The sequence below is a fragment of the Stegostoma tigrinum genome, chromosome 9 (genome assembly GCF_030684315.1).
Source record: "Stegostoma tigrinum isolate sSteTig4 chromosome 9, sSteTig4.hap1, whole genome shotgun sequence".
Taxonomy (NCBI): domain Eukaryota; kingdom Metazoa; phylum Chordata; class Chondrichthyes; order Orectolobiformes; family Stegostomatidae; genus Stegostoma; species Stegostoma tigrinum.
Genome location: NC_081362.1, coordinates 73296718 through 73314616, shown reverse-complemented (window position 1 = coordinate 73314616; position 17899 = coordinate 73296718). Strand labels below are relative to the sequence as shown.

The following is a 17899-nucleotide window of genomic DNA, read 5'->3' as shown; positions in this document are numbered from 1 at the left end:
TTTGATGGCTGTCCTCTGACTAGGGAGCCTTTTGGAGACAATGATGGAAAGTGGGGTCTGAGGGTCAGAGGCTACAGGATCCAACTAATACCTCTAGCTCTGCCCTTCTGCTGACCCATGGGCATTCACCCATAAGTTATATTCTAAGTATCCACCCTCATAACGCTGTCTTCTTATCTTGCATATGCTAGAAATGCTTTTTTTCTAGCCAGTCCCTCAATCACCTGTTCACGTAGGTGTCAGTATGCAAGACCAAGCTGGCCACATCCACAAAATCATAGAACCCCTGCAGTGTGGATGCAGGCCATTTAGCTCATCAAGCCCACACTGACTCTCCAAAGAGCAGGCCTCCCAGACCCACCTAATCCTTGGAACCCTGCATTTCATGTGGCTAATCTAACTAGCCAGCACATCCTTGGACACAATGGTCAACCCACCCAACCTGCACATTTTTGTGGGAGGAAACTGGAATGCCCAGAGGAAACCCCCACAGACATGGGGAGAATGTGCAAACTCCACACAGACAGTCACCCAAGGCTGAAATCAAATCCAGGTCCCTGGCACTGTGAGGCAGCAGTGCTAACCACTGAGCCACCATGCCATCCACATTCAATGCCACCTATCCAATGCCACTACAGCTGCTGGAAAGTGCTCCCACCCTGGGGACGATGTTGACCTCAGACCAATGAAGCTCATGATGCTGTAACACAGCAAACAATGCAGGTGTCCCAAATATTGGCCTATACCAAAAAGGTTTACAATCAAAAGGCCCCAGGGGCCAGTAGTAATAAACAGGGATACTTGATAAATATATACTTTGGCCCAGTATTCGGTAAGATGTTTGGAGGCTTGTTTTCAACACGTACAGAGTTCCTTCTCCATTGCAATTCCGAAGTTTAAAAAGTTCTGATTTGATTATAAAGTTAGACATTGAAATGTCCATTCATTATGGTCTGCTGACCTCAAAATAGAAAGACATTAATTTCATGCTAAGGATACTTGACAGAAGAGATTTCCATCCCTAAAATACTGAAAGGCATTTTTTAATAAGAACAGTTGAAGCTGTTGCTTAAGTTGTTGCAAACTTGTCAGTCTGCCCAATTGCTGTTTTTGGAAACCTAAGCAAATATTTTACAAAAACATTTGCATTTCCACCATTCCACTCCCCCCTGCCCAAGTCTGAAATTTCAAGTTATTGTTCATGTTTCCCTCTTGCCAGGATACTGTTAACACGAACTAGGAGACATCTGCAAATGGCTATTTCTCTCACATGAATGTGATAATGAGAGTTTGCAAGCTAATTAAATACAGAGGGCATCTCAATAAAGGTCAAACCTCTTCTCACCCAACATTGCTTGAAAATGCAAATAAGTTAATGTTCACAGGAAAACAATTAGCAAAGAGAATGCTGTTTTTTTTATGTTTAACAGAACCAGAAGATATGATAAGCATGCAGCAGATCAATCAACATTGAGGAGAGAACAAATAAGTTAATGCTTCAGGCATTCATCACTCCACCAGATCAGCAGAATATGAAGTGATGAACAAGCATTTCAATAGAAACAGAACAAAGAGAAAGAGGAAGAGAAGATCAACAGAAGGATTGGTGAATTTTTTCAAAATTGTGGAATGATTGAGATGAATTTTGTATCACAGGAAGCAGTGTTGAATTAAATAAAGAAAACATTAACAAAGTAAACAACCACAGATTATACTTATATAACACCTTTTAGAAGAATCAAACTTCCCAAGGAGTTTATTAGGAGCATTAGACATGCAAGTATGACACTAAGAGTGTTTCAAAGGATGAACATGATGTAGAGAGGTAAAGCAATGTAGGGAGGGTATATAAGAGCTCAGGGCCTAGACAACTGAAGGCCTGGCCACCAGTTGTGTAAGCCAGGATTGGAGATGCACCTGCATCTCAGAGGTGCTACGGGAGAAGAGTATCCAAATAGGGGGGTGGCAAGACCAGTAAGGGGTTTGAAAACAAGGGTTCAAATTTTAAAAATAAAAGATGTTGCTTGTCCAGGAGCCAGTTTAGACCAAAAAGGACAAGGGTGACAGGTAACTGAGATTGCCGCAGTTAAGACACAGACAGCAGAGTTGGAGATGACCTCAAGCTGACAGAGTGCATAATTTGAGCCATTGGCATATTCACGACTGAAGGTAACTAAGGCATGAGAAGAGTTGCAGCAACAGATGGGGTGAGACAGAGGTGAAAATAATCAGTTTCAATGGGAGCTCATCTAGGGAACAGATATGATACCAAGTTTGCCAACAAACTGGCTTAATCTCAGTCTGTTTCCAGGGAGACGGTTGGAGTCAGTAGACAGGGAATAGAATTTGAAGTGGGACCCAAAAGCAATAGCTTTAATCTTTCCAATACTTAATTGGGGAAATTTTGCTCATCTGATGTTAGCTATCTCATGAACACAACAACAACCTAGTGACAATGAAGGAGACAAGGTGGTGAGATAGAACTGGGATCCATCATTTTAAAAGGAAAAACAAAGGCTTTCAGTTGATGTCACCAAGGGTAATATGTAGATGCAAAAGAATGGGACCAAGGATGGTCCTCAGCAATTGACAGCAGTAATAGTGAGGTAACAGGAAGAGAAGCCATTACAAGTGCTAACATAGCTCGGATTAGATAGGTCACATGAGAAAAGTACACAGTGTTAGACTGCTATGGACATCAAAAAAGGTTGGGCTGGAAATCTGAAATAAAAACAGAAAATTATAGAAACACTCATCAGGCTGGGCAATGTCTGGGAGGAGAGAAACAGAGGAATGTTAAAGGCTTTCCAACCTCTGACCGCTCTCTTGTGTTGGTTATAATAGAAGAATATTTGACATCACTTGCTGCTTTGTAACCTTCACCCTTAATGTTTTGTCTGTACTCCAGTATTCAGTCCAATGAGTCTTTCCTGTGTTTCTCCTGCTGGAATCACAAAGGCTGTTTCTAGTTTCTTTATTAATCTGCTTTAGGTCTTGTTCATTTAGTCTGAATGGTTGATTTTAAGAATGAAGTTATCTTTCATGCATATGTAAACTAGTGTGTCGAGTAATGGGAAAAATATCTTGTGACACAATAGATTCATGTAGAACAAAGTTAAAGTGTCTAGAGGTCTACAGCACCAGGACAGGCCCTTCAGCCAAATGAGTCTGCACCAGTCAACAGAATACCACCTCACTATTCTGATCCAGCAGTTGACCCTTAGCCTATATCCCTTGACATCACACATGCACATCTCAATATTTCTTAAATGTATGCGGGTTTCCATAGTGATAGTAAGGAGGTTAGTCAGATGGACCTCATACAATCTGAGTTCCCTGATTGTAGTTGTTAATCTGGTCTTATCAGGAAGCCCTGCTTGATAGATAAAAGTAGGAGGCCAGAGGTTCTGTTGTCTCTGGCAGCTGGTTCTGAGCAAGCTAGATCAATGTCAATGTCAAAGATCAACGTCTTTACCTTTAAATAAATGGTGACTGAGTGACAGGATATTGGCCTCTGTGGAGTTATTTCAGTGGTATTGAGAGAAAAGCATCCTTCTGAAGAAATTCACTCACAACAGTCATCTTTGAGGTGGGGTAAACATTTCTGACATCATGCCTAACATTCCCTGAGGGACGAGACATTGAAACTATTCAAGAGTTGAAGCATGTAGTTAAGGAATATTACGACCCCAAGCCTCCTTTAACTCTGAGACATTATCGGTTTTACTCAACAATTCGAGAACCTGGGGAATCTCTATTTGGATTTTTGACTAGATTATGATGACTGGCAGAGGCATGTAACTTTGATTTAACCGTTGATGAGATGCTGAGAGACCTTTTGCCAGGTGGGATTAATGATGAAACCATTGCAAAAGCAGGACTTCAAACAGGTATGACAGCTGGCTTTATTATTAGAAAATACAGCAAGCGGTGCATATAAGTTGCAGGGTATTCCAACGGAAATGGACAACTTCACCACTCTGACTGAGCTTGGAGAACACAATTACATGGCGTCACTCAGGACATATCCTGAACAAAGGGCCTCCAGATCAGCCCACAGCAAACCCCCAAATTAAAGCTGAGCCTTGGCCAAATGAATAACATTTTCTACAGGATTCATGCTGGCAGGCCATTGTAGAGGCTGCTGGTATGCCAACCCAAAATGACAAGGATCCCACGAGACCTAAATTGAGTAAAATAACTCATCTGCTGGTATTTGGGAGAGTGCGTATCCTAGAAAGTCCACCAATACCTGGTACGGAACAGTTAAATTGCTTTGCAGAAATTTACTGCACTTCACCCAGTTCGAAAGGAGGTTGATACTGGTGCAGCTGTTTCAGTGATCACAGAATCAGTGTTTAACAAAATTTGCTCTGGAACCCAACCCTTAAGTTTGCACAAGACCGCGGCTAGACTAAGAACCTACACTGGAGAACCTTTAAGATTACAGGTACAACTTTGGTACCAGTCTATTATGGGAAGTAACTGGTTCACTTACCACTGATTGTGGTAAAAGGCTTGGGCCGAAGCTTGATGGGGTGAAATAGGTTGAGAGAGATTAACCAAGTTTGGCTCAACATTTTTCAATTAGAAAATGGCTGCCTGAGTGAAGCCCTAATTAAATATACAGATGTTTTTGAGGAAGCTAAGGTTTTGGAGTAGATCTGTAGCTCGGGTTGTGGGTGTTGAGGTTGGTTGGCTTGCTGAGCTGGTTTGTTGTTCCACAGATGTTTCATTACCATGCTTGGTAGCATCCTCATTACAGCCTCTGATGAAGCGTCAGTGTGTTTTCCCACCTGGTTTTTAAACTCTGGGGTCCGTTGCGATGGATTGTCTCACTTCTGGGTTTCCTCCGTAGTGGAATGTATATGGGGTCGAATTCAATGTGTTTATTAATAGCATGTTTCGTGAAGTGCCATGCTTCCAGGAATTCTCGTGCTTGTCTCTGCCTAGCCTGTCCCAGGATCTTGGTGCTGTCCCAGTCGAAGTGGTGGTTCTCCTTGTCCATGTGGATTGAGATGAGTGAGTATTGGTCGTGTCTTTTTGTAACCAATTGGTGTTCATGTACTCTTATTGTTAGTTTCCTTCCTGCATGTGAGATGTAGTGTTTCTTGCAGTCTCTGCAGGGGATCTTGTAGATGACATTGGTCCTATCCATGGCAGAGAGTGGGTCTTTACTTCGGGTGAGCACTTGTCATAGGGTTGACGTGAGCTTGTGGGCTACCCTGATGCCCAGTGGTCATAGAAGTCTTCTGCCACAAGACTCCTACAATTAATCATTATGACTCCCACTCAAAATGGCTGGACATGCGTAGAGTTCATTCATCAAGTATGGGGACAACAACAGAAAAACTGTGTGCATCTTTTGCAGTACACAGGCTCCTGGAAGTGTTGGTCACAAGTAATGGGCCATCTGTTACTAGCAAGGAATTTGAATATTTCCTAAAGTCAAATTGTATTCATCATATAAGGACAGCTGCATGTCATCCATTATCTAATGATCCAGCAGAAAGGACTTTGAAAACTTTGAAAACAGGCTTAAAGAAACAGCCTGTAGCTTCACTAGATACAAAACTGTCCTGATTCCTATTTGATAATAGGACCACCCCTCGTGCAACTACAGGGATACCTCCAGCAGAACTGCTAACAGGGAGAAGACTCCGTACCAGACTAAATCTGATCTTCCTGGACTGTGAATGAAACAACATTAGGAACGTCAATGCTGGACACAAAACTCTGCTAAGTGAGGCAGATAGTTTACTTCAGGGGACAAGGTTTGGTGAAGGAACCACAGGAATGGCTCTGCATGGGTAAGAGGCATGGTCGACGCAAGGTCAGGTCCAGTGAGGTCTGAGGTTTGGGTATATGCATCAGTCCTGAACAAGCACATGGACCATACGAAAGCTGCAAACTCACAAATGGTTTGGAAGCAAAACATACCCAGCTCCTCGACCGTCTTTCTGACTGGTCTGGAACCTCTGGGTTTTCACTCTCCATGAAGCGTTGAAGATACCTCTGAATCTGAGATGGACCTAGCAGATATTGCTGCCTTGATGCTTTTGCAGCCTGAGGAGAATGAATTTCTTCCAAGATGCTCTGAGCGCAAGGGGTGATCTATTGGGCATTACATGCCACCAGTATCAGAGGCAGAATCGGAGGAACCTGACCCAGTGTAAATTGTGCCAGGAGGAGCTACAAACAAAAAGAACCCATCCATGTGCTCAGGCTCAGCGGGAGGGATATAGTGATTGTAACAAGGTCAGCCAGGTGGACCTCACAAAATATGAGTTTCCTGATTGGGGCAGTTTATCTGGTCCAATCTGGGATCCTTGGCTGATGGATATAAGCAGAAGGGTTAGAGATTCTATTCACTCTGAGAGCTGGTTCTGATGAGCCTGGATCAGTGTCAAGGACTTGCCTCATGTAAATAAAGGGTGATTTGGTGATGAGATATCAGCCTCTTTTGAGTTATTTCAGTTTCTGCCTCTACCACTCTGACAGGCAGTGAGTTTGAGATTCCCAACATTCTGTGAGAGAAAAATAATCCCCTCACATCCCTCTAAACCTCTTGTCCCTTACTTTCAATCTTTGCCCTGCTCATTGGTCCCTTCACTAAAAGAAAAGATTCCTTCCTGTCTTCCCTGAATATACTGCTAATAATTTTCATATATCTCAATCATGTCACCCATCAGTCTCTTCTATCCCAACGGAAATAGCATCAGTCTATCCAATAGCCCTTCATAACTAAAACTCTTCAGGCCAGGAAACATCCTGCTAAATCTCCTCAGCACCCTCTCCAGTGCTATTGTATCCCTATAATGTGGATTCCAGAACGGCACACAATACTCTAGCTATGGCCTAATCAATGCTTTTGTACAGTTCCAGCATGACCCTACTGCTCTTAAACTCTTTGCCTAGCTTAATAAAGGCAAGTATCCTATATCCCTTTTTATTTACTCGCTTGATCCATTTCAGTCTTATATATTCATTTGCTTATAGACTAAACTGGCTGACTCATTGTAAGAGCTAAACACCACCTTTTACATACCAAGATACGCATTTTTAGCTTGTTAGATCACTGAACAGTCTTTAAACTGTGCTTCAAAACACAAACTTTACTTGCGGTACCAACATTTTCTGACTCATCGTAGTTCATGTTCTACAAGTGGATATTAGGTCATTGCCCAACCTAAAAGCAAGTTTGGCTAATAATTCACCCTGCTGTACACCAGACTAAGACACTGGTGCCTAGTTGGTGGAATAATTCAGAAATTTAAGGAAAGGGGAGAAAATTTATGGAACTGAAATATGTTTTTGGAAAGCTTTGTGGTCCATTATTGTTTAGACATTTCACAGCCGTCTTTGCATGCAAAAACTTTTGCAAATCAATAATTTCAGGCTTTTTTCCATAAGTCTTTCAACTACAATTTTAAATTCTGTCTCTGTAAAGCAAGGCTTCTGGCTTTGTTTTTGTGCAAGAGCTATTTTTCATTTTTAGCAGACAAACATACAATTGTTATATGTCTAATTCTCAATTGCTTTGAAATCAAATCAATGTAATTTAAACCAGTTTGTCATGTGATGCCTTATTTTACCAGCGATTAGTAAGCACAAGGCTGGTTTCAAACTGACACACCAACATTACTTATATCTCTACTAATGTGGTGAAATTAGTAACGCACAAACCTCAAACATTCAAACAAATGAGCAGGCTTAGACATGTATGGCAAAGATCTCAGACTGTCGGTAAAAGGTAATTATCCTATTCTTATGCTATTCTGGGAAATAAAAGGACACATTTTGGCTAACTGCCACGGCCAGTTTTATCTCAATTTTAATCAGAACTTTAACCTTTCGGACCTGGAGATACTGAGCAAAATATCTTCGAGTAATGACAGTTGCGGTGCTAGATGCAATGCACAGATTCCTGGAAGTGGACCATGTTCAGGTGAGGCCCAGCATGTATGGATGGAAGTAAAGCAAAAGTGGGTTGGGGGGGGCAGCACTGTGATTAGACTGTGGCAGTGTCATAAAGGGTTGAATTGGAATTGTAGCCACATTCTGAAAATGGATTTGGAAGCACTGCAGTGGAGCAAGAGGAGGTGGAATTTTCTGTCCAGGTTTTCAGTTGCAGCTTCTGAAAGCAGATTTAATTTTTCAGTGCCTTCCCTGTGCTATGATTTGATTCTGTCTTACGACTACATCACAGCTACAGGTCCCCTCTGAAACAACATTTTGCTGGAAAATGTTTTTAACGTAGTGAAGCATCCAAACGTTTTTCACTAGAGCAATTAGTAAACAAAATATGACACCACGCTACATAAAGAGACATTAGGACAGGGTCAAGGAGGCAAGACATCATGAGAGCCTGACAGATTTCAGCAAGGCCAGGGAGAGAAGCTGCAAATGGCAGCAATCATTGGGGCCCATGCTAAAGAGACTCTGGCTTCATTGGCCAGCTATCTGTCAGTAAGCATGGTCAGCTATCAGCAAATGTACATTATTCTGACTGACAGGTTTCTCAGGTAATGATTGCTCAATGACTAGTGCCATTACACTGAAGTTTGTGCCTATTTGGCCATTGCCAATCCCATCCTCGATAGTGGTGCGGCACATCCGGACCTCCTTTCTGAGAATTGTGAGAGGAAGCATGTTTCTCCACATTCGGAGCTCCCAAATTTCACATCAAACCTCCGGAGCAGAGACAGTATGTGTGTGTGCGGGGGGTGGGGTTGGGGAAGGTTATGCGAGTGTGAGATTGAATCTCAGAACAGATTAAGTCTGAGTTACATAGACACACACACGCACACACATATGTGCACACACTCATGAACACACACTGAGGCTATGTGGTCTAGCTCCAAAGAGATGTTGAGGTCAATATAGAAATTAAATGTATTACTTATTGTATTTTAGAAATATTAATCTATTCTATTAAATGTATTAATATAAGGGTGGCACAGTGGCTCAGTGGTTAGCACTGCTGCCTCAAAGCACCAGGGACCCTGGTTCAATTCCACACTTGGGCATAATGTCTGTGTCTTGTTTTCACATTCTCCCCGTGTCTGTGTGGGTTTCCTCCCACAGTCAAAGATTGTAAGTTACTTGGTCCAAAGATTGCAAGTTAGTTGAATTGGTCATGCTAAATTGCCTATGGTGTCCAGGGGTGTGTAAATTCGGTGGATTAGACATGGGAATTGCAGGATTACAGGATAAGGATGGAGGGGTAGGTCTGGATTGGATGCTCCTCGGAGGGGCAGTATGGACTTGTTGGGCCAAATGGCCTGTTTCCACACTGTAGGGATTCTATGACTCTATTATAAATCAATCTGCTTTCACAGAGGTTCAACATTGCCTTGATTGCTAGAAAACCCGGAAATAACTATATAGATCTATTCAGTTTGCGAAATTAGATTCAATGAAATTGGCCATTTGTGGGGCTAATAATGGACTAATCAACAAAATCACTGCCAGTTCATTGGATAAACTAATCCACTAGGATCTATTTTAATCTGTTTTTCTATGTCTGCCTGGCCTACATGTGATCCAGGCCTCTACCATGTGACTCAATCCTCTAACATGTGATCTAAGCCTCCGCCATGTGATCCAGGCATCCACAATGTGACCTAGGCCTCCAGCATGTGATCCAGAACCTCCAACATGTGACCCAGGCTTCTACCATGTGATCCAGGCTTCTACTATGTGAATGACACGAAATGGAGTTAGGTTAATCTGGATAGGGAACAGTGCTGCAATGCTCATTTACAACAAGTAGAAGAAAACCCTAACATCACAACCTGCTTGTAGATAATGGAACTTGAGGCTGGATGATCACAGCAGGCCCAGCAGCATCTCAGGAGCACAAAAGCTGACGTTTCGGGCCTAGACCCTTCATCACAACCTGCTTATAGGACAGGATAAGGCAGCACCTCACAGAGACATTCTTTATCTTTCTCAATAACTTTTGTAAGCAACAGCATTGACATGCAAATTCAAGATTGTAAGTGAATAAGGGAGTGGATCAAAGAATGTAAGTGAAGCAGTCAGAGGGAAGTAGAAATCTGTTGGTCATCATTGAAGGTGTCTTGCACTTTGTGAAGTATAGGTGATATTAGCATGCTACTCCTTCAGCAAAAAATAGGTAGAGTTACTGGAGGAGTGAAAGGGCTGAATTTTGACAAAAATGTTAGGTTCCTACTTTTGAACCCCTGCTGTTGTACCCTCCCCCTCTTCTTCCTCCATCCTCGACAACAAACTGTCTACACACGAGGCCAGGAGTACAGGCTGAAACCAAGGCTGAAAGGTAACCCACTTGCAAACGCTTGCTTTTGTATGAGCTCTGTTGAAGCCAGCTTGGAGAATGTGCCTCGAGCGTTAGTGAAACCTAACTCCCTTGCTTGGCTTTAGGTCCACCCACTTCCCTGGTGACCAGAGCTTGCGACCTCATCCATCTGTCTCTCTCTCTCACTTTCTCTCTCTGTCGTTCGAGACCTTCTCTAACAGAGAGGCAAAGGGAGATTTCAGTCGTCAGTACTTTTGCTTTATACTTTTTAACAATTTCATTTAATCTTTAAAATATCAATTCATCACTGATTTTTTTTCCCACTTCGCAGGTGATTAATGTTTTCTTTCCACCTTAATTTTTTTTTGAAATTATGTTTAATGTTGTGACAAACAAGATGTTGCAGCGGCTCTTGAGCTTCTGGCTGAAGGAGAGGGAGATCTCACAAGACATTTGATGGACTTTCGAGGGATTGCAAAGGTTTACCTCCAGTAGGAACTGCATCTGTTGGAAATGCTCAGCATGTCCGTCTCCATCTGTGCAGACAGAAACATAGGTTAATGACCTTTCATCAGAGCTGGTGCAGATCATGGAGCTGAAGCATTGTCTCTATTTCTTTCCTAGCAGTTACTGCTTGGCTTGCTGTGTGTTTCCAACATCTTCCAGATTTCCAGCATTTGCTGTACTTAGTTAACCGATCATGTGCTCCATGCTGAGCATGTGTAGCTGTATTAGTTTCAATTGAAAAATCTTTATTATGCAACATAACTTTTTTCTAGCATGTCATTGTAGGTGAATTGATTGTAACAAAATCACTGGAAGGTTTTAGTCATACAAGCTCTAAAGTACAGGAAGAGGCCATTCAGTCTGAACCAATTCTTCGTAGACCATACCACTCTGACCCAGTTCCCACCCCTTAACCCCGCATTTACCAAAGCTAATCGAAACTAACCTGCACCTCCCTGGACACTTTGGGGCAGTTTAACATGGTCAATCTGCCTAAACTGCATGACTTCGGACTATGGGAGGAAACCAGAAGAAATACATGCAGATACAGGGAGAATGTGGAAACTCTACACAGTCACCCAAAGCTGGAATCAAACCTTGGTCCCTGGTGAGGCAGCAGATCCAACCACTGAGTCACTGTGCAGCCCAAGTCTAAGCTCCGAAGTTTTGCTATGTCTAACCTTGGAAGTGAAACCAGGATTCAGGTACCAAGTAGCATTTGTCACCATTAGTTCAAGATATTGTCATTTGTACATAGGATTGTTGTTTTTAGTGTTGTGAGGTTCAAATCTTTTGGATGTTGCTGTACAGACAATGCATGAAGCCAGGTTTAAAACATGATATGAACAACAAGGCTGTGTAAGTGTTTGACAAAGTTGGCGGGGGGGGGGGGGTGTCTGATTAATGAAGTGTATCATACTGAAGCCTGAGCTTTCATTGGGCTTTACACATACTGCATCGGTGATGCAAAAGTCGAGAAATTCTGTTAAACTTACAAAGACAATTTTACCCCCATTCTGGGCCACAGATGAATTAAAATTGCAAACATTTTTAAAAATGTATACAGAGGATATTATTGAGCATGAAGATTTTAAGTTAAAGAAAATTGAATGGTGAATTAGAAGGAATCAAGGGCTAGGGGACAGTGCAAGGAAGTGAAGTTGAAATATCCATCAGCCATGATTTAAATGGCGGAGTGGATTTGATGGGCCAAATGGCCTTACTTCCACTCCTATGTCTTATGGTCTTACGGAATCTTGAAAGGGAGAGAAAAAGATATTTGAGAGTTAAGCAGTTGAAGGCATGACAACTGATTTTGCTACAGCAAGGTAAATCTGCTATATTCATTAGGCCAGAATTTCAGGGCACAGAAATCTCAGAGGGACTTTAGGGCTGGAGGAAGTACAGAGAATAAGGAGGAGTGAGATCCAGAAGGAATTAGAAAACAGAGGCAAGAATACTGAAAGTGAAGCTTTGCCAGAACAGGAGCCAATGCAGGTGAGAAAGATAAAGGATGATGTGTGTAAAGGTATTGGTGTAAGTCGGGATAGAGGCAGCAGGGATGTCTTCAATAGAAAGGCTGCAAATAAGCAGTGCCAAGAAAGTATTGGAATAGTTGAGTCCAGAGGATCATGGCTTTAGCAAAAAATGAGCAGAGGCTGGAGGGGACAATCAACATTTGAAGTTAGCAGCTTTGCAGTATGGGATTGATGATCAGTTATTTTCTGCCTCTGATTCAGAATGTTGTGGGTTGACGAGCACAATCTGGGCTGATTCTCCAGTGTAGTACTGAGGGAGGGCTACACTATCAGAAGTGCTGCATTTTGAAAGAGATGTTGAACCAAGGCACTGCCTGTCTTCACAGTTATATAAAAAGATCCCATGATGCTGTTTCAAAGGAGAAAGGCCAATATTTCTCTTTCTGTCAATGTAAGAGAATATTGGGCATTACCATGTTGCTGTTTCTTGGAGTTCGCTTGTACAAATTAGCTGCCATGTATCCTATGTTACAACAGTGACTAATTTTCAATAGTACTTCATTGACTGTAAGGCAGTTTGGGACATCTGGTGGTTGTGAAAGGTGCTATACAATTAAATCCATGTTTTCCTTTATTTGCCCAGACTCTTATGGCAGTTTGTATCATCTACATATCCCCCAGATATGCTTGTAAATTGTGGAGGACAATACATGGGGTAAGTGTGTAGACATGTGGTTTGGGGGAGGGGTTATTTTGAATGTTTCTATTTAAATCTCTGCAATGCTAATAAGTACAAATTTTATTCTGACCCATAAGGCCTGTCCAATGTACTCACAAGCCTAAAGTGGTAAACAGCAAACAAGGCTTCTCTTCTCAAGTTCCAGAGAAAAGACCCCTTGAAAGCTTTTGCCCTTGATTAAATACTCAAAACTTCATTTGAAACACCCTTTTGTTCAGAAGATAGTTGATTATTGTATTAAATGGCAAACCATGACGGTTCTATCAGTAGCAATATTTAGTTGGCAGAAAGCAAGAAAAGCAATTTTACTAGTGTGCTCTAGGTGTAGGAAGGAATTTTTCAAATTAATTCATTGCAAGCAAGCCCAAATAAGACCTGACCAGAGCACCAAAAATTTAATAACAGAAATTAAAGAAATGCAAGTGAAATTTTGTTTTACAAAATTCTTTGGCTGTGAGGCTATAAATAGAACTCTATTTGAGGCACTGGTACAAACAGGAAATGTTTTGTACCATTTATCTTTCATTTTCTCTTAACCCATGAAATGACTATTTTGTAGTCAATGCTGTTTTGTTTAAAGACAATAAATATGTTCTATCCAATAAAGCTGTCTAGCCCCTGCCTCATGTTGTAATCAGCACAGTGCAGGGATACAATATGTGTTCTGTACTTGCTTATTATAGCTAGAGCTCATGGGGAAACAACTAGTACAGCATTTCTTTCATTATTAATAATTTAAGGTTGGATATTCTGTTTAAAGGGAGAAAAGAACGAACATGCATGATTGCATTGAACATTTCAGAACATCGCAATATCCCAAAGTGCAATTATTGATGTAATTTCAAAATGTAGTCAGTATTGCAATACAGGGAATTGTACTAGCAATGAGATAATGACCAAGTAACCTGTTTCTGAATTGTTTGTTAAAGGATAAATATTAATCAATTCACTTCCCTACTCTCCACTAACAGCGTTATGGTCATGTCAGACTGCACTGCTTGGATTTGCAGATTTTATGCTCAAACCTCCAGCATTGGCTATGTGCTAGAATCTTACGGGGGGGTCAAAGTGATGCAGCATTTGGTGAGATTTTTAGCATAACTAGATGAGAATTCCAGCAAGGTTCATCTCAGCCTGTGAAGCATCTCAGTCCACCTTTTATGTTTTTTACTAGTGGCGTCTCATTGGACAGTGCCACATTACCACAGAAGGAACAGTGTTACGTTTCCAAATCAGGCTGAAAAGTGGCTTGAAGAGGAACTTGCAAGTGGTGGTGTTCCTTTGTGCCTGCTGCCCTTGAGCTTCTAGAAGGATTTGATCAAGCATTTGTAAGGTGGTGGCCACAGAGTCTTTCTGAATTTCTGCAGTGCACCTTGTAGATTGTACATACTATTGAAAACTGAGCATTAGTAGTGGAGGAATTGAATTTGTAAATTTGGTGCCAATCAAGCAGTCTGTTTTCCAACATTTTGCCCACGTACGTAACCTATCATTATCTCTCTGTAACCTGTTTGTATACCCCTCGCAACTTGCCTTTCCAAATTGTGTCATCTGCAAATTTTGCTACAGTTATGTTCACTTCCTTCCTCCAAGTCATATGGCTTATAAGCAGTTGCAGTCCCAGCACTGATCCTTCTGAGACCTCACTGTTTACAGGTTGGCAACCTGAAAACTAACCACTTATTCCCCTCTGTCTGTCTCCTACTCATCAGCCAATTTTTTATACATGATAATGGGGGTGGCACAGTGGCTCAGTGAATAGCACTTCTGCCTTGCAACACCAAGGACCCAGGTTCAATTCCACACTCGGGCGGCTGTCTGTGTGGAGTTTGCACATTCTCTCTGTGTCTGCATGACTTTCCTCCGGGTACCATGATTTCCTCCCGCAGTCCAACGAAGTGTAGGTTAGATGGATTGGCCATGCTAAATTGCCCATAGTATTCAGTGATGTGTAGCTTAGGTGGGTTATAAGGGGGTGGTTCTGGGTGGGATGCTTCAAGGGTTGGTGTGGACTTGTTGGGCCAAAGGGCCTGTTTCCACACTAGTGATTCTATTACCAATTAAGGGGGTTTATTGCTCATTAAATGCCTTATTGACAGCTCAGCTGGCCTCAGTAATATTCACCTTTCTATTATACCAAACTTATCAAACAACCAGATGTCGAGAGCCCTCTATATGGAAACCAAGGTGGATGCCTGAAAATTCAGTTCGCGGCTGGTTCCAAAGGTCCTCTATGTTGGACATAAGGATCCTTCAGTCTTGCCATTTTATGTAGGAACAAAGGAAGGAAGCTTGACAGTATTGCCTGTAGGCCTCAAACAAATTGCAGGGGTAGCCTTTGCTCAGAGGGCCCTGCTGTAGTCAGCCATGAGAAGCCTCCAATACCAGCCCAGGGTCTTGGATAGAATCAGTCAGCCGCTCAATTGAGGTCAGAGCCGGGAGTCTCTCTCTGCAGAAGGATGGAGCAAAATGCCAGGCAGTCCAAAACCCATCTAGAGTCTTTCTACCCTATTGTGGGGTATTTTCCTCATGGAAGGAGGGAGTTATTAAGGGAGATGAAAGTGGCTGGCAAAGCTATTACCTCTGGTGAAGGTAAGGTGGTGACCTGAGTGAGTGAGTAGGCAGCACAGAGATAAAGCAGGGTTAGCAGTGTCATTGAGTGGGGTAGGTGATAGGGAGTGTGGGAAGATGCTGGCAGGCAATAGTAGAGTGACAGAACACGAGTTTTGGTGGGAGGTTGATGCATTGGAAGATAGAGAGAGTATGAGGCATCAGAGAAAAGGTGGTGGTGGTTTTTCTGGTGGAGTGGAGAAGGTTATTGACCTTCATCCAACAGTGCTGGGCATTCCTCCAAACAGGCTGAAACTGTACCGATCTGGGTGGCAATCCCTAACCAGGCTGGCACCTCAGCTGGTTCTGGGGGGAGAGTAAGTCCTCCATCTGCACCATTCAGCAGACCCCTGCCCACAAAGTGGTGCACCAATTCCCTCTGTCTACTGTGTCCAGGGCAAATATCAAGAACTGTGCAGGGCAGTGCTTGACCAATTACCAATCAACTTGTAAGGTGGCGCAGCCACAAGGGATGCTAGTGAATTGCGGCATATGTCCTGAGTGACAAGTTATTCTGGGAATGGGGTGTGGTAAGGTCGGACTGGAATCAGATATGAGGGGCACTGGATGCAAATGAGGTAATTGATGAAGTGAGTTTGGTTGAAAGCAACAAGAAAATTTGCTAGCCCATGGGGTAGAGGTAATTCTAAAAATCTCATGCAACTGAGACAAAGCCAAAAAATTTAAGATTCAGCCCGTATTCTCTGACTTTCTGACACAGGATCAAGGAGAGTCTTAAGCCACTGCTGATACTAACATGCTGCAGGGCATGCCAAGCACACATCGAGGAATATCTTCCCTTTAATAGTTTTATTTGCCGCACATTTTTCTTTTTGCCTTTCTTTTGTCCTGATTTCTCTGAAGGTATTTGCTCATGTCTTCAAGATCCCCCTTAGGCAGCCATTCACCATGTCTGCTATTGCAGGCTTTTCACAAACAAACCAATTTATTTGAGAAAAAAACCTCTTTGACCTAGCTTTTGGTCATCTTCAATAATATCTCATTACATGGCTTGGTAACACTGTTGTAAAGCACCTTGGGGAGTTTTAAAATGTTGAATTTGTAGTATCGACATGTTGTTATCTAGCTGAACAAGCACAAGTTGGTTTCAACAGATAGCAATTAAAATTTTTGCCTTTATATTAATGAAATTGGTATAGTGTATATGAATTGCCAAAAGTATTTGATTAAGTGTCAGATACAGGCTTGTGTTGAACTCTAGTGGTGCACAAGGACTGTCCCTGCTTCTGAGCCAGAATGTCTAACTTCAAGTCCCACTCAAAGACATGATGACCGCGGAAGGTGTGTTCATTGCCTGTCCTGTATTGTTGAGTATCATCTTGTCAATCTTTCCAACATAAGCCAATGAGAGAGGGTAAGATTGGGTGAGATTCCTGGTCTGCTGGGTGATGAAAAGAAACCGGAGCCTATACCATCCACAGCTCCAGGTTACAACATGCATGTAAAAGAATATGTCGCCATAGTAACTTGGATTCCTTAGGAAGTCAGTTGGCTCAGTTGGCTGGACAATCAGAACAGATCAGATTGGTGATCACCACTCTGGGTGAAGTGTATTCAGGACCTACATTCTTCCCCTATACGTGATGAAAGTCATGCCACTGTGGGTCCGACCTACTTTCAGCGAGAATTGAACATAAAGAAAAAGACTAGAGGCTAACAGCTTGGATGCAAAACTGGCTGAGTGGCAGGAAAGTGGTGAAGTGGAAGAGGGAATATAATAAGAAGGAATATAAAGGCTTCACGAGGGGTTGATATTAGGACCCTTGTTTTTCCTGATATATATTATTGAATGTATGGGACACAACTTCAAAATTTGTGGAATAATACAAAATCTGTAAATATTGTGAACTGTGAGGAGGATAAAGATTAGCGTCCAAAAAGCAAAGTCAGATTTTTGAAATGGGCAAATAAGTGCAGATACAATTTAATGAAGATGATGTGATTTGTTTTGATAGGAAGAATGAGGAAAGGCAATATAAATTAAACAGTAAATTCATAAACTCCCTACAATGTGGAAGCAGACCTTTCAGCCCATCATATCCACACTGACCTTCTGAACAGCATCCTACCCAGACTCATCCTATCCCTGCATTTCCCATGGCTTAACCATCTAGCCTACACATACGTGGATGCTGTGGGCAATTTAACATTATAGCCAATTCACCCAACCCACACACTTTTGGTCTGTGGGAGGAAGCTAGAGCAGCCACAGGAAACAAGGAGGATAAGCAAACTCTACACAGACAGTTTCCTGAAGTCAGA

The 17899-nt window shown here is 42.2% G+C and overlaps 2 long non-coding RNA genes across 5 annotated transcripts in view; both read left to right on the top strand.

Annotated features, from left to right (window-relative positions):
- The window catches only part of LOC125455223 (uncharacterized), a 28374-nt gene extending 24869 nt beyond the window's left edge, over window positions 1-3505 (top strand). For all 3 annotated transcript variants that reach the window (XR_007248178.1, XR_007248177.1, XR_007248176.1), the window contains one exon: window positions 1431-3505. This is a non-coding gene — a long non-coding RNA (uncharacterized LOC125455223). The remainder of the gene's footprint in view (window positions 1-1430) is intronic.
- Window positions 3506-7862: 4357 nt separating this feature from the next.
- The window catches only part of LOC125455098 (uncharacterized), an 80095-nt gene continuing 70058 nt past the window's right edge, over window positions 7863-17899 (top strand). For both annotated transcript variants that reach the window (XR_009446201.1, XR_007248138.2), the window contains exons 1-2: window positions 7863-7948; window positions 12911-12982. This is a non-coding gene — a long non-coding RNA (uncharacterized LOC125455098). The remainder of the gene's footprint in view (window positions 7949-12910; window positions 12983-17899) is intronic.